Here is a 15,074-nt window from a genome sequence, read left to right on the forward strand (position 1 = left end):
CTTTGCCATAGTGTGAGAATGTACTGTAGCAGTCTATGGATAAAGCCAGGCCATTGTTTTTAGGGTTATTTATTCACCTAATTAGATTTATTCCAGAGCGTGATTTCTCAGCTCTTTGCTTTAATGTACTGCTCTCGGCTTTGCTCTTAACGTCCTTTTTAGAGAGAGAGAGTCTCTTTCTTTCTCTCTCTCTCTCTCTCTCTCTCTCTCTCTCTCTCTCTCAATTCCTCAAGTTGCCAATTTATACATGTTAACATTTCTTACTTTTTCCACTTTGAGAATCATTTATGTGGCAAACTCCAATAATAAGAGATGGTCTCAAGGTTTGTGCGGCCCTTTTCCAAACCTGCCAGCACTCCCCACTACAGTGACAAGCACCCTGCTTCAGCACACTCCCAGCTGTTAAAGTAAACACTCCTGATTCCTTCTACCCAGGCTGGCCTTATGGGTGGGTGATGTGGAGGGGGGCACTGTTGTCAACCCCCCACAGCCAGCTCAAGGGCCCTTTAACGCCCTGGGCACAGAGCCAGGGAGGGGCATGGCTGGGGGCTCTAGCTGCTAGTCCCGATTGGACTGGGAAGGAATGGGACTTCCTCTTCCCCTGCATGGGCCATTCCTGGGGCTGGGTCAGACCCACCTTCGAGAACCTCCCCTGGCTGCAGGAAGCTCCCTACTGCACTTCCTGCCCCCACTGCTCCTCAGCCATGGGGAGTGAGGGGGGAGAAGGGGTCACTGTATGGTTAACTGCCTCTCCTCCTCTCCCCCCCCCCCCCCGTCCACCCAACCCCCATGTATCCAGACTCAAAGGGTACCAAAATACAAGTTCTCCCAGGGCACCATTTTCACTAAGGCCGGCCCTGCTCCCCACTCTGCTGGAAAGCAGCTCTGACTCCCCTCTCACTGCTGCAAGCTCTCTGCATCCTCCCAATCTGTAATTGACCAACCTGCTCCAAGTGCCAAACTCTCCCACTTCTTGGTCTGGCCCTTCCTCGAATCTTGTAACTCGTTTCTTTTCAGCTCTCTCCAGCTCTGCACCGATGGTCACAGAAAAGCACTGATTATTATTACTATATAATGGTTACATTACTGTAGCAGCTAGAGCCCTGTACAAATGCATACAAAGACAGGGTCCCTGCCTTGAATAGGTACAAATACTGTTGAAAGGATCACCATTAATTAGGGAGAGCCACAAGCATTTCAGGAACACACCCAGTCTGGGAATGGCTCCTGTCTGCAGTACCTAAAGCCAACTCTGCGAAACATACCTATTTGTAGTTTTCTAATTAATTCAACCGAATTTCATTGTGTACCACAAAGGCAAGTGACACAAATGGAGTTTTGAAGGCACAAGGATTATGTGCACCTTGCCCTTTTTAAAAAAAAAAAAAAAAAAAAAAAAGTGACTATAAAAATCCAATGTTCTCTCTTTTTGCTATTACGTTTATGGCAAAATCCAGTTCCACTTACTAGTGTTATAGAAGCACCTATGGGGCAGCTGGGGACATGTTGGAGCTGGCTGCTTTTCATTGAGGTGGGGAGTGCAGGAGCTGATACCTTAACTTTAAGGTCCCTTAGCTCATACTCTACTGTTGTTCTGCATGTGCAACTCATTAACATTGGTGGGAGCTTGGTGCAAATATAAGGACTAGAATCTGTCCCTTAACTAAATTTACCATAATACTAGTGACAAAGACAAACACGGGCCCAATGGGTGGGGATGGCTCCTGTTGGCAATGGATTGCCTGCCCTTGCATTCCAACAGTTACTACTGGATCAAGGACATGTCCACCCTACCTCTCTGCTGGCCAGCCTTTCACCTTTATAACAGCCAGGCTGCATGAGTTTGCATGTTGGTTTTTTGCCTTCTACAAAGGGAAAACCTTGTTCTAATGAAGTGTTTAATTATACTTCCCAAAGCCAGTTTGCCAACACTGAGGTTCCCCAAACTGTACCTCCTCCCCACTTTGGTCATGTCAAACTGAATTACTGTCTGATCCATGTCTATGTGGTCACACATACTAAACTGGAGATGGGATTGGCTCACAAAAAGAGGCCTATTCAGATCTGAACAAGAGCATTATAGTTGTTGAAGTGAAAACATAGGTCTGCTAGAAGCCACATCCAGCTTACTTGATGTGTCCTAGGTATGTAGGTAAAGTTATTTGAGCAAACATAACTACACTTCCTGAATACTTTTTTTTTTTTTTTTAAGAAAGAAAATAATAGCAGGTGGCAAATGAATGCTAATGCTACGGCTGAAAAGGACTGAGATGTAATGGCATTACAATCAACCCTCTTGGGTTTTTGTAGTAGTTCTTTTACCACACGTAGGAACACATTAGAGACTTGTACATTTTATTTTAATTATAACTTTAAAATAACACTCCTAACAATACCTATTTGTGATATATAAATCCCAACAGCCTTTTTCAAATAGTGGCCCCAATTCATTTACATTGGTTTTACGCGGACTTCATGGAGTTCTCCTTATTCACACCATTATAAGTGAGACATGAATCGGACCATATGCATGAAGATAAGGTTTGACTACATCACAGGAATCAACCAATAATACTAGAACTGGTTGAAATATTTATTAATTTTACCTCATTTTTGGTTAACAAATTGTTTGCAGTCCAATCTTGACTTTGATTAATAGATCTATTCACTACAGTATATGTATTCACTAGTTTCAACAAATAATTTTTAGCTTTTTGGTTTGTGCAAACTGGTCATGTCAAGTATTTGGTTTTCATGGCGGGTGATATATGGTTTTGTTTCTGTTCCTTAAATGGATAACAATTTTTTTTAAAAAAGAACAATGAATTATGCATAATACAACTTTCTAATGAATTTTTCTGGGCCAATTGTGAATTCCAAAATTATGAATTACTAACATATCATCCAAATATTTGTGACTAATAATTGACCTCTGTATCATAAGTAACTAGTCTTAGCACCCTTTTTTGTTTTAATTTTTACTATTCAACCAGCTCTTGTTTCTACGAAATATTGGTTTTAAACTAAAAAACATTGTGCTTTCAATAATGCACTAAAGATAATAGTTATATAAATTATGGCTGAATATCTGTGAATGACAAGAAAACATTCCAATCATGAACGTATCATTGGTTTTTAGCACATGAAATTGTGTGATTTCCCTATTTTCTCTTCTTATTTTACTGTTTCTTAGAATTGCCTGTTAACCAGTGGGGATGCTGGTCCATAGATGAGTTGCACAACATGGTTTTTATAAGGTAAAGATACATGGTTCATCACCCACAGAAAGAGGCGGTTACCTGAGCCCTTCAATGTGCTTTTTGTTGATTCAGACTCAGGGGTAATGTCTTACAAAACATCTTGCCCAAACTAGTTTCTCAATCTTCTATTGACATAGTTCAACCATATCCTCTGCTTTCTTCCTTGAGCCAATGAGACTCAAGAGGGAGTCATGGCAGAAGCTGGAAAGCTTATCATGTAATTCAGCATTAAGCTGCATGCATTTTGTATCCAATAAAAGCAACAAGGATTAATGAAAGCGTTTTGATTGATTTCTGTATTCATGAATCATAGCTAAATCATGAATCACTAGAGATCCTCATTAACTGCCAGGCTGTTGGAGTCGCTAGTGGGAGTATATGCTCCCTAGTGTTTCTTTTTTACACATGGAAAAATTACATTTGATCAATGGTCAGTGAAAAAGAAAATGAAACAATAACAATTGCAAATAAAGGGTTAGTCTCTTTCACCGCCATGTTTTTATATCACAGAAAATACTCGATTACAGTCTTTCAGACTCCATCTGACACATACAGAATCCCTCCTATGCCAAAGCTTTAATTTGGGTCGAAAGACCAAGTATTCCTTATGTCTCTGAAACATTGGCTTCTGTTGGAGAGATTCATTTTACATCAGATATAGCAGTCGTACAAATCCTCTTCAGATTCATTTTTCATCATTATTTAACATAAAAAGAAATTAAGGGATATTTACAAATACATGCAATTATAAGAAGAAATAAATTATTACAATAAAACAATTGCGGGAATATTCAAAATTCAGGGTGTAGGAAGATAAAGTAGATATATTCAGGTCATGGAAGAAATCTATTGGTCTAGGGAATAATCTTCCAAGGGAAGTTTTGGAAGCTCCATCACATAGCAAATTTAAAACTGGATTGGAAAAAATACTAGTAAATGTACAATAGAGGACTATCCTCTCTGGCAGGGAGCTGGACTAGATGACTTTTCAGGTCTTTTCCAACTCTAAGCTATATGAATATTGTTACCCTTTTTGACTCAAGTGGCTAACCAAAAATATGGGGTCTAGTGGGATGTTCCAGTTAGGACAAGAAATTGGTGATAGGTATTGCTTTTGATGCAGTTTTGTTAATTTACGAAGTTGTAAGAACATATGAACGGACATACTGGGTTAGACCAGTGGTCCATCTAGCCCAGTAGCCTTTCTTCAGACAGTGACCAACGCTAGATGCTTCAGAGGGAATGAACAGAACAGGGCAATTTCAAGTGATTGATCTCCTGTCATCCAATCCAGCTTCTGGCAGTTGGAGGTTTAGGGACACCAGAACATGGGGTTGCATCCCTGACTATCTTCACTAATAGCCACTGCACTGATGGTCTGTGTCTCTGAGCACACAAGGAATCAAATAGCAGCAAACAGCTTCTTTTGCTAACAGCATCAAGAACTCTCTTTTTCAGCTTGCACCCCTGACCCAAAAACCTCTCCCTAGGTTTTTTCAAGGGTCAGACAGCATGCTTTCAGCTGCTCCTTCAGGCTGTTTCTCTTTCCTGGCTATTATTGTATTTTTCTGCCTCTTCCCCTTCCCCATACACCCATTTAAAACAGTATTTAGCAAAGCTCCTGGGGGTGGGGTGGAGGGGTTCACATACTCCTTTTGTATTGGGAGGGGGCTTATCTTTGTTAACTGAAGGACGAGTTCACACCCGTCATTCTCAATGAAGTTTTAACTCAACCCATCACAGTTTCACCCAGCTTATAGCAATATTATAACAGCAGAATGCTAAATTCAATATGCAGGCAGAACTTTGGAAGTTTTTCAATAAAGCAGTTTAGCACTTCATCTGTTCATCAAACTTGTAATACCATCAACAAGAGAGCAAGTTTGCTAGGATCTAGTTTCCATAAACCCATGTTGATTGGCATTAATTGTAATACCCTGTTTTAATTCTTCTATTCATCCAGTCCCATATCAACCTCTCCATTATTTTGCCCAGATGTCAGAATGACAGCCCTATAATTTCCCAGATCATTCTGTTTATCCTTTTTAAATATTGGCACAGCATTAGCTTTCTTCCAGTTCCATGAGCTCTTCAGCCAGTGCCTCTAAAACTCTTAGATGCTTATCTCTTATCCAGATCTGCTGATTTTAAAACATTTAACTTCAGTAGCTGCTGTTTAATGTCCTTCTGAGATACTAGCAGAATAGTGTTAACATATGATGCCACTACATCTGTTTTTGTCCCCCGCCACATACAGAACAGAAATACTTATAAACACTTCTGCCTTTTCTGTATTATTATTGCTAATTCCACCATTTCTGTCTGGTAATGGACCAATACTATTCAGATTTTTTTGTTCTTTTTGTATAGTTATGTATGTGCTCAAGTGTGTACAGGGTCAGGACCATAGTTTACAATTCTGTAAAGTGCCATGAGTTTTATGAAGATTTTGTGAATTTTTGTAAATCCCTAAATGATAAACAAGTCCCCTGTGCAGCTCTTCTATCCTAACCAGCAATATATCCCCTACATAGGAGGCTGTGCATGTTATTGCTTCACACCATTGTCCCTGGTTGACTGATCAGATAGAAGTGGACCTTACTCATAGGCTCTTGTTTACAGAGCAAGGCTAGCTGTAGGCAAAGAGGCAAGGAATCCTGAAGAGGGTTTTGGGGGGGAGAGGGAAGGGGGCAGGGACCTGTGAGACATGCTTTCTTAATTTTTACTGCTGAATTTCATTTAAACCCCCCCAAACTTTTGAGAAAAAGCAGCTGCCTTTCCCCGTATCAGTGACCTATTCTGAGTATAGAGCAGCAAGCAGATGTTTGGATACTTAGCAAGAAGCTGAGATTCACAAGGGGCCTTCCCTCCTCCCCAGATACTTGGGGGTCACAGCTCCCACTGGCTTTTCTCAGAATTGCGAATACTCAAAATTGTGAAAATGAGGCCCAAGGTAAATAGCAAATGAAACCATCTGCAGCCATCTTTGATTGTGCCCAATGTACACTGCCATCTTCTTGGGTTTAGTGCCAGGGCAGCAAAATGCTATGAATAAAGTCACTGTGGAGCAGCAGCCAACCCCTCTTGCTGACAACTGCATAGCTGACACATGGCTTCCAAAGACTTAGGGCTGTAGGAATGAAAGTTTTACCACCAAACACTTCAGTTTGAAACAACTGCCTCCATGAAGAGCCAACATTTAATCATAGCAATATATGCATAATTCTTTTTAATTTTCCTTATTTCATTTCAAAATACAGAAATTTTGAATTCCATTTCCCCCCCTCTTTCTTGGTCTTTGAAGACATTTTTGATTGCTAAAACATGTTTCTTATAATTTCTTAAATTAGCCTGGCAATGCCTCCTTTGAATGTCTGGCTTAATTATCCTGAAACAAACTATGATTTAGCTGGCTTCAAATTTCCATGCATGGATGCCAGCAGCAGTGTGTTTGGTCGCTCTTTGTGATTCTAGGTCCTGCCAAAGTGAGTATCTCAGGCTGCTAGCTTCTGATTTTGTTGGATGTCAAACATTCAATCAAGAGCCACATGATATAGTGTTAATGCTGAGTGACTGCTGGCTCTCATCTCCAGCTATCAAAGTATGGAGTGGGGGGAGAGGAGAGAAATTTTGGTATACAAAATCTCCCGCAAAAGAAATCTGCTTGCTTTAGTAATGGTAGCAGAAAACGTCTAGATATACCCAGTGCAAAAGTGTCACTTTGGTGTCTCTTAAGCTGTTCAGTTAATGTTTCCAGCTGTGTAGTGGATGATTTCTTTAATGTTATATTTTCTTCTTTTATATACAAGTTACACAAGGTGATTTATTTTATGTGCTCAGGAGATATGTAAGCTGTCCCCCTCCTGTGGAGCTGGAATATGTAATGTTCTCCTTTTTTATACAAAGAGAACATAACATTACATATTCTAGCTCTGTGTGTGAAGTGAGCATATCCCTTGTGAGCATAAAATAAGTTACCATAGATAACAGCTATGTTTGAAATGGGATAGCGTGAACTGTTTTGCGGTGCCACCAGTGTAATGTTCAGTTGAAGAACCCTTAGTACAGCAAGTGGAATGACAAACTGGGTGGCAGAATCTCCCTCTTTTTAAAATCCTTTTTATTTTAATTGTTTGGGAGATGATGGGGCTGGGTGAATGTTTTTTGTTTTCATTTGGAAAGCTGAATGGGATGACTAGATAAACACTTTCTACCCAATTAAAAACATTCCAGTATTAAAAAAGAGGCACATATGCTCAAAGGACTAGCTCTAGATTCAACAGATCTAACCCTTATGCACCTATCGATGTAGTAGCTAGATGCTATGATTTTAAAATGATCAGTAGGCCTCAGTACTTCCCCTCTCCTCCACCCTTGGGTATGTCTACACTACCCGCCGGATTGGCAGGCAGTGATCGGTTCAGCGGGGATCGATTTATCACGTCTAGTCTAGACACAATAAATCGGTCCCCGAGCCCTCTCCCGTCGACTCCTGTACTCCACCGCTGCAAGAGGCACAAGCAGAATTGACGGGGGAACTGCAGCAGTCGACTCACCGCGATGAAGACACCACGGTAAGTCGACTTCAGCTATGTTATTTACATAGTTGAAGTTGCGTAACTTAGATCGATTTTCCCCCCCCACCCCTCGTCCCCCAGCAGGGCCGTAGCAACAAAGAACGTGGCCCCGCCCGGACATATGTCCGGAGGGGGCCCCTTACAATGCAGAAACTGGAATGTGGTATTTATTTTATACAATATACAGGGTTCATATTATGTATACATAGGCCTACAGTGTACATGTATTCCGTATTTAGACAACTAAATTAATAACATTTATCCGCCGACCGCCATTATGAACGCAAATACACATTCTTTGAATGGGTCTAACTAAAATTCGAAACTGACCGACAGACAACTGATGTAGCCAATAGCATTATGATGTATCATAATGACTTCACGGTTTTGTCAGTAAAACCGACATGGATTGTGCAATAGCGTCAATAGATGTCACTTACCTAGTTATACCTTACTTTTTTTTTACCACTTTTAGGGGCCCCCTTCCTTGCAGGGCCTCCTCCGGTCGGAGGGTACGGAGGGCGCTCGCTACGCCTCTGCCCCCCAGTGTAGACAAGGGCTAATTAGGCTGTATCTTTATTGGCACTTTTTGTGGGGAAGATAATTTGAGGAAGGCAAATCTCACCAGCTTTGTCAAAGCCTCCTTTTAGTGGGGTCTGCCAAAGGATAGGTCTTGCAAGGGTGAAATTCAGGGTGTAAGAGGGAATAGAGAGGTGTATTGACCTTGTGCTGGTGGCCATCAGCACAGGGGTGAATGTCTGCCTGTATGCGGCATGGTCTGAACCCACGTAAGTCTCTCAGTAAGTAGTAGGCATGGTGTATGAATTTTACCCAAAGAGTATGCTTTGTCTTAAAGGGACTTTAAAGCATTCTTCCTAACTCTGTGTGTGTGTGTGTGTGCGTGTATATTTATTTATTTATTTTTGGGTCAGTTTGTTACATGTACAGAGTTTCTAATAGCTGCTCCTTATTTTATTATCTAGATTGTGGGTAATATGGTACCTTCGGTCAGCCTTCCAATAGGCATGGAAACGGTTGGTAGGAACAACCATGTCGGAGCCAGCAAGGTGTAAACAACACCTAAAGGACGCCCATGTTGACAACTATATGGCCAACACTTTATTTAAAATTAGGTGACACGCTAGTGTTTGGCGAGATGGCTAATAAGAGCCCCGAGGGGCATTAGAAGAAAACTAACTCCTTTTTTTAATTAAGGAAAATTAATTCAACTGCAGGATCAAACTATGAGGTGCCAATCCTGCCTTGTCCTAAATTTTCAGAGGAGGTGCATCTGTGCAGAACTGAGACATCTCTCACAAAAGCTCCAACCCTAAGACTATACTGGGTCACCAAACACAAGAGGAGTATGACCTAACCAAAACACTCATTTGTTGAATGCTGACTGGGCTAAATTCCCCTCAGAGTCCTGGAGGTTGTCTCTGGTGGTAGAAAGTGAACAAGCATAAGAAGCTACAACAATAGAGGCAGCCACAAACTTCTTTCTGCTGGGGTCAGGGAGGGCACAGGAAGTTAAGTGGGTAGCATGGACCAGGATGGCATTGATTCAATGCATCCTTTCAGCAGCCTCAGCTGGCAGTGCTCCTACAGAACCCTGGTGGAAATCCCCCTCCAGTCTAGTTGAATCTAACCTCCAGAGACCAGGACACCATTGCTGTGAGTGGGTTTAATCCATTCGTGAGTATCCCATACACCACAGCATACATTGCTTTTTGATTTAGCTTTTCTGAGGAAAAACAAAGCTAAAAAACGTACAGCTGCAGAATTATTGAAAGCTGCAGGTACACAGGCATGTAGTGTGGGGGCCACATAAGCTTGCCCTGTGATAAATACCTTAATGATACATTTTAAACAATTTGTGGGGTAATATATCCACATTTTATTTAATTATCTGCAATTAACAATGAGGAATTAATTCTATTTGTGTAACAATACTTTGAGTAGATCGATGAAAATGCAGTTTCAGAATCCTATTTTATTATATTCTTAATTACACAGGGCTATTTTAATATCATACGTCCTGGAATGTCTCTGTATATTCAGGACTAGTTCATGTGTCACATGTTAATACATCTAAGGCATGACAGGATTCCACTAGGAGTACATTGTTCACTCTTATTGAACATTCTAAAGATAAGTACTTCACATTCTGTGTGGGGTTCAAGCTGAATCACATTATTGGATAGCTATAAATCTCAGTCATCAGGAATATGGGGTACCAAATGCAGTTTATTAAAAGGATACTGTATTGTCAGGTTGTTTAGGCCAAACGTTTAGGTTCCATATAAGCCCTCTCCCCACCAAAAAAGCTTGTATAAAACCTAATACCAATAGAAACTTTTTTTTTTATTAGAATGAACAATTTTTTTTGTTTGAATGTAAACATTCCCTTGTCTTTGAAAGCAAACATTGCAGCTTTGTACTAATGGATGAGGATCAAAAAGTTAAATTAATTAATTGTAATTGTCCAAGTTGATTGAAGTGTAGAAAGTACACCTCATAAATGATGTTACAGGGTGGCTGGCCCTTTAAGGGGGGGATGGGTTTCAGCTCCTATCTGTGTCATAGTTAACTCACCTCCCCCTTCAGCTAGCTGGGTTGGGGCGGGGGGGAAATGCGTAACATGGTCCAATCAGGCCTCTGGGGTAAATAATAATGGAGAGCCCTGAATGGTGGGGGAGAGAAGGAAGCAAGCCCCCCCATTCCCCCGACCAATGCTTAGCAAATAAAAACCACAGGCTTTTCTTGTGGTGTGGTGTGTGTTTTTGTTGAAACCACCCCCATCAAATCCAAACCAATAAACCTGGAAGCAGGGTAATTACCCAAATCCCACTCTGGCTGCTCAAATAAATCGAGGTTGTTCATTAACACTAATATCCTTTAAAAATATATATATATATTTATTTTTTAGGCCAGACCTTGATCAATGCCTCATGTCTCTAACCGGGGGCTGTTAGGAAGTTAACAATTGCAGTGTAACAATGACTAATGTCTTGCCTCTGTTCTGAGAAGAACGCCTCCCCCTCCACATCTTTTCTATCAGACAAACATGGCAACAGTTCATTACTGAATCCTATTTGGTATTTTGGTGCGGTGGCTTTTCAAAATAGAAAAATTGTGTTAAAATTAGCAAACAAATTTACACCCGTGTTAGCGCTAGGTCAGCTGCACTTAGGTTAGGTAAGGCTCACCATTGTGCCAGCTATATCTTGTCCACGCTACTGCTCACAGTGAAGGTAATACCAGTGCAGCTGTCCAAGCGGCAGCACTGCTGGGAGTTTTCTGCTAAGGTTCCCTCATGTAGCCAAAGCTGTAGAATAGGGGAAAGGGTGGTTGTGATGCAGGCAGAAAATGTAACCTCTTCTCTTACCATAGGCCACTTCATTAATTCATTTAAAAAAAAAAGAAAAAGGAAAAAAAAGGATTTGGCCTAAAAAATTAAAGAACAGAAAATAGAGAATTTTGAACAGCTCTGAACTGCACACTATCTTTGAAGCGGTACAGGATTTTTGACAATGACCAATCACTCTTCTTCTGTGTGTGTGACAGCTGGAATTTTTCAGTGGAAAAAATTATCTGTTGCTTAACCCACAAAATGTAAATGAACTTATTTTACAGGCTATCATTATCCAACAAGTTTCCTGCTAACATAGTTTTACACATAGGCACAGACAATTTCTGGACTTAAGCCATTCATTCTTCTCCCCACCCAGTCAATGATATTCATGTAGCCTATCATGTTGTCATGCTTTGAGTCACTAGTTTTGCCTACAGAGAGGAGTCCAATATCTTGGCAGTCAACCCTATACCTGCTATGGTCACCAGGCTGATGATAAAATTAATGTACCTGCTTATGGCATCCTGACCTCTCTGTGAATGCATTTTGGGCCTAATTCAAGCCACTGGGAATCTTTCCATTGACTTGAATGAGCTGTGGATCAGGCCCACAATACCTACGTTGCCCTTTAGGCCTCACGTTGCTCAATTGTTTAACACTTTGTTTAACATGTGCTGTGTCCTGGGCAGCACTCCTGTTTCCTGTTTCCAAATGGTGCAGTAACTCAGTGCATGCATCCCTTACATAACCTGTTACTGTCGTTGCCTCTGTTTACGTAACTGATCCATAGAAAAAGCCACATACCAAGGAAATAGACCTGGCCCTAAGACCAATTCTGACTCCTTTCATTCTCCTTGCAGTGGCCAAAAGTAACAGAACAAATGAGGTCGAAGAGAGTTTCTACATAGAGGGCTATATTGTGGCATGTAGTCACAACTTTATCAGGTGGATGAGCGGAAGCACCCTGTTCTGGAGGAACTTGGTAAAGGACTATACCTTGGGAGGCCATTCCTTCCCCTAATTCTCTGCCTTGCAGGGGAAGCACATTAGTCACATCTACATTTGGATGGTGTGGAGGGAAAGACAGAACCCTTTTCTTATACATCTCTGCCATCCCCTGCCCCTTTTGGGAGGCCTGAATAGAGCAGACCCTGTACTCTTGTAAGTACAAGGACTACAACTTTCACTGACCGTCTCCCACCCCTTTGGGAGACAAAATGGTTCTTTGTGCCCTCTCTCCTGAACCATCCTCCAAGCCACAGGGAGCAATCTGGCCATTCAGTAGGCGAGCCTGCAGAGCTCACAGACAAACTAGGCGCCTACCACTGATAAGATGAGCTGTTTTATGGCTATTTTTTCTCTCTCTCTCCTTTTCTGATAGTACTTCCCTAAGGGAATCCTCACAGAAACCAGAGCATCACCTGCTGGCATCCTCCACCTTCACATTATATTAATAGGGTAAGACAGTTCACTTCATATAGGCACCTGTTCTGTTTTTAAAGGCACTCCATCAGCCAATTTAGGCCCAAGGTAACCCCCACATCTTTAGTTACTTCAGATAAGACCAAGCAGCTTCTACAGACAAGCATGTTTAATACCTATTTAGGGCTGGCTAAAATAGTCAGCATTTTTAATAAGTATTATTTACTTAGCTAAATGTACATTTTTGGATGAATCGGTCATGTGAATTTGTGTATGTTTAAACTGACTTTGAGAACTGTTATGGTCTGTTGGGTAATGGTATGTTCTGAAATGCTCAAACTAATCTGAGTCCTCCTGATCCTATAAATACTTGCCATGTGGAATAGAGCTTGCCAACTTAAGTAGTTCCCTTTTTTGCTACTGTGAGGCAACAAGCACCACACCCAGTACTAAGTGTTTTGTAAATGCATATTTACCTGGTGGATTCCAATGGCTACTTCTGTTGAGTAACCACTTACACATTTTTCAAAGGAGCATTTTAATGACCGATGCCCTAATTTAGCAAGGTACAAACACATTCCTAACTTTAAGGATATGAATGATACTTAAAGTTGAAAATGGACTTAAGTGGTTTGCTGAATCAGAACCTGAAGCAGTGTTGCTTTGGAAGTTAGTAGTCTGTTAAATCTACTATACCTTCAGTACTCTTCAAGGAAGCTGCTGCTGTTGTGGGGTAAGAGGCACTACAACATAACCAGTCACATGTTTTGGAGGGACCATGGAGTCTACCATCTACTAACAAGCTCTGGGAAAGCATATGATCGATTCCAGTACATTTCTATAAACACTGAAATGTATTTGCTCTGCTTCTTGCTCTGTGCACAACTTTATTTTTAATCGTTGGACTTCCTTATTACCAGAACTGTAGGATCATTACAACAATGTAGTCAAATCTCAATACAAGACACCTCAGTGTGATCATAAATGTAAATGATTTTTGTGTAAAATATATATTAATGGACATCTTGTAGATCAGTCTGTGACAGGTGCTTGAACAATTTGTATAGTGGGTGTGCTGAGAGCCATTGAACCAACTGTAAACCCTGTCAGGGCTGGCCTTACCATGAGGCGAACTCAGGTGCCAGACTGGGGGGGCAGGGGGGGGTGCTACTAGGACCCAGAGTGTAGAAAATTGTCTGCTGCTGGTGCATATGTAATATCTCTGTGCATCTAGAGCAGAGAGGATGGAGTGCTGTGCTGGAGGAAGGAAGGCACAAGAGACATGGCAGGCAGGAGAAAATGTGAGGGAATAACAGAAAGCTGCAGGGAGAAAGAGGAGAAGGAGCCTCTTATGTATCTCTCTAGCATCCCCAGGAGCCTGGACTGATTAACACCAACTTCTCAGGGAGCTTCCTGCTGCTTCTCTGAATCCACTTGAGGAGAACAGGCAGTCAACTGAAGTAGTAGAAGCCAGTTAGGCCCTTAAGACGCTGATATCTTCCCTCACTCAGGCCCTGCTACCAGCCTGCTTATTTGTCCTCTTCAATTGAGTGTTGAGAGCCACTGTAGCTGGCACAGAACAGCAGTCATGAGTGAAAGAAGAAAACGCCCCTCCGGGGCAGCATTCAGAAAAAGAAAAAAAGCAAAGGAAGCTTTTCTATCTAAGCAGGAAGGAGCTCTCCTGAGATACATAGACACAAATGTTCACGGTGAGCCTTCCGGCCCCAGTGAGGATGTGAGTGGTGAGGAGATGCCTGATCTTCCAGTTAGTCAGAGTGCAAGTGACCTGGCAGCTACTGCAGCATCCATATCTCCATCTCAAATGGATGTAACCATGCACAGTCCTGAAGAAAAGTGTAGCTCAGAGAAGAGTGTGGTGGAGGCGCAAGAAACAGCTGCTGCTGAGTTTAGTTCCTTAAGTCTAGATGATCCAGGACTGTGGACCCATTTGAGCAGTAGCCTGAGGGACTTCCTTGTACTGCATGGGCCACAGCAAGTGAAAAACTTCATGTTCCCCAAAGACAATGAAAATAGAAGTTTCCATCCAACACATTACTGGCATGAAATCCCCAATGGTGACAAAGTGGAGAGGCCATGGCTTATGTACTCAAAAACCCAGAACGCTGCATACCATTTTTTGCAAACTCTTCCAGTCTAATGCTCCAGCCACATTGGGTTCTACAGGAACAAAGGACTGGAAGAATCTGGCTAGAAATCTGGCATGCCATGAGAAGGCAGCAAATCACCAAAGAGCATTCCATAGGTGGAAAGAGCTTGAGATGAGACTAAGGTTAAAGGCCACCATAGATGATCAGCATCAAGAGAAGATTGCATCAGAGTCTCTTTACTGGCAAAATGTTCTGAAAAGGCTCATTGCCATTGTGAGAATGCTTGCTACCCAAAACCTAGCACTGTGTGGCACTTCAGATCAGCTGTATGTGCCAAACCATGGAAACGTCC

Source organism: Emys orbicularis, chromosome 11 (genome assembly GCF_028017835.1).
Source record: "Emys orbicularis isolate rEmyOrb1 chromosome 11, rEmyOrb1.hap1, whole genome shotgun sequence".
NCBI classification, from domain to species: Eukaryota; Metazoa; Chordata; order Testudines; family Emydidae; genus Emys; species Emys orbicularis.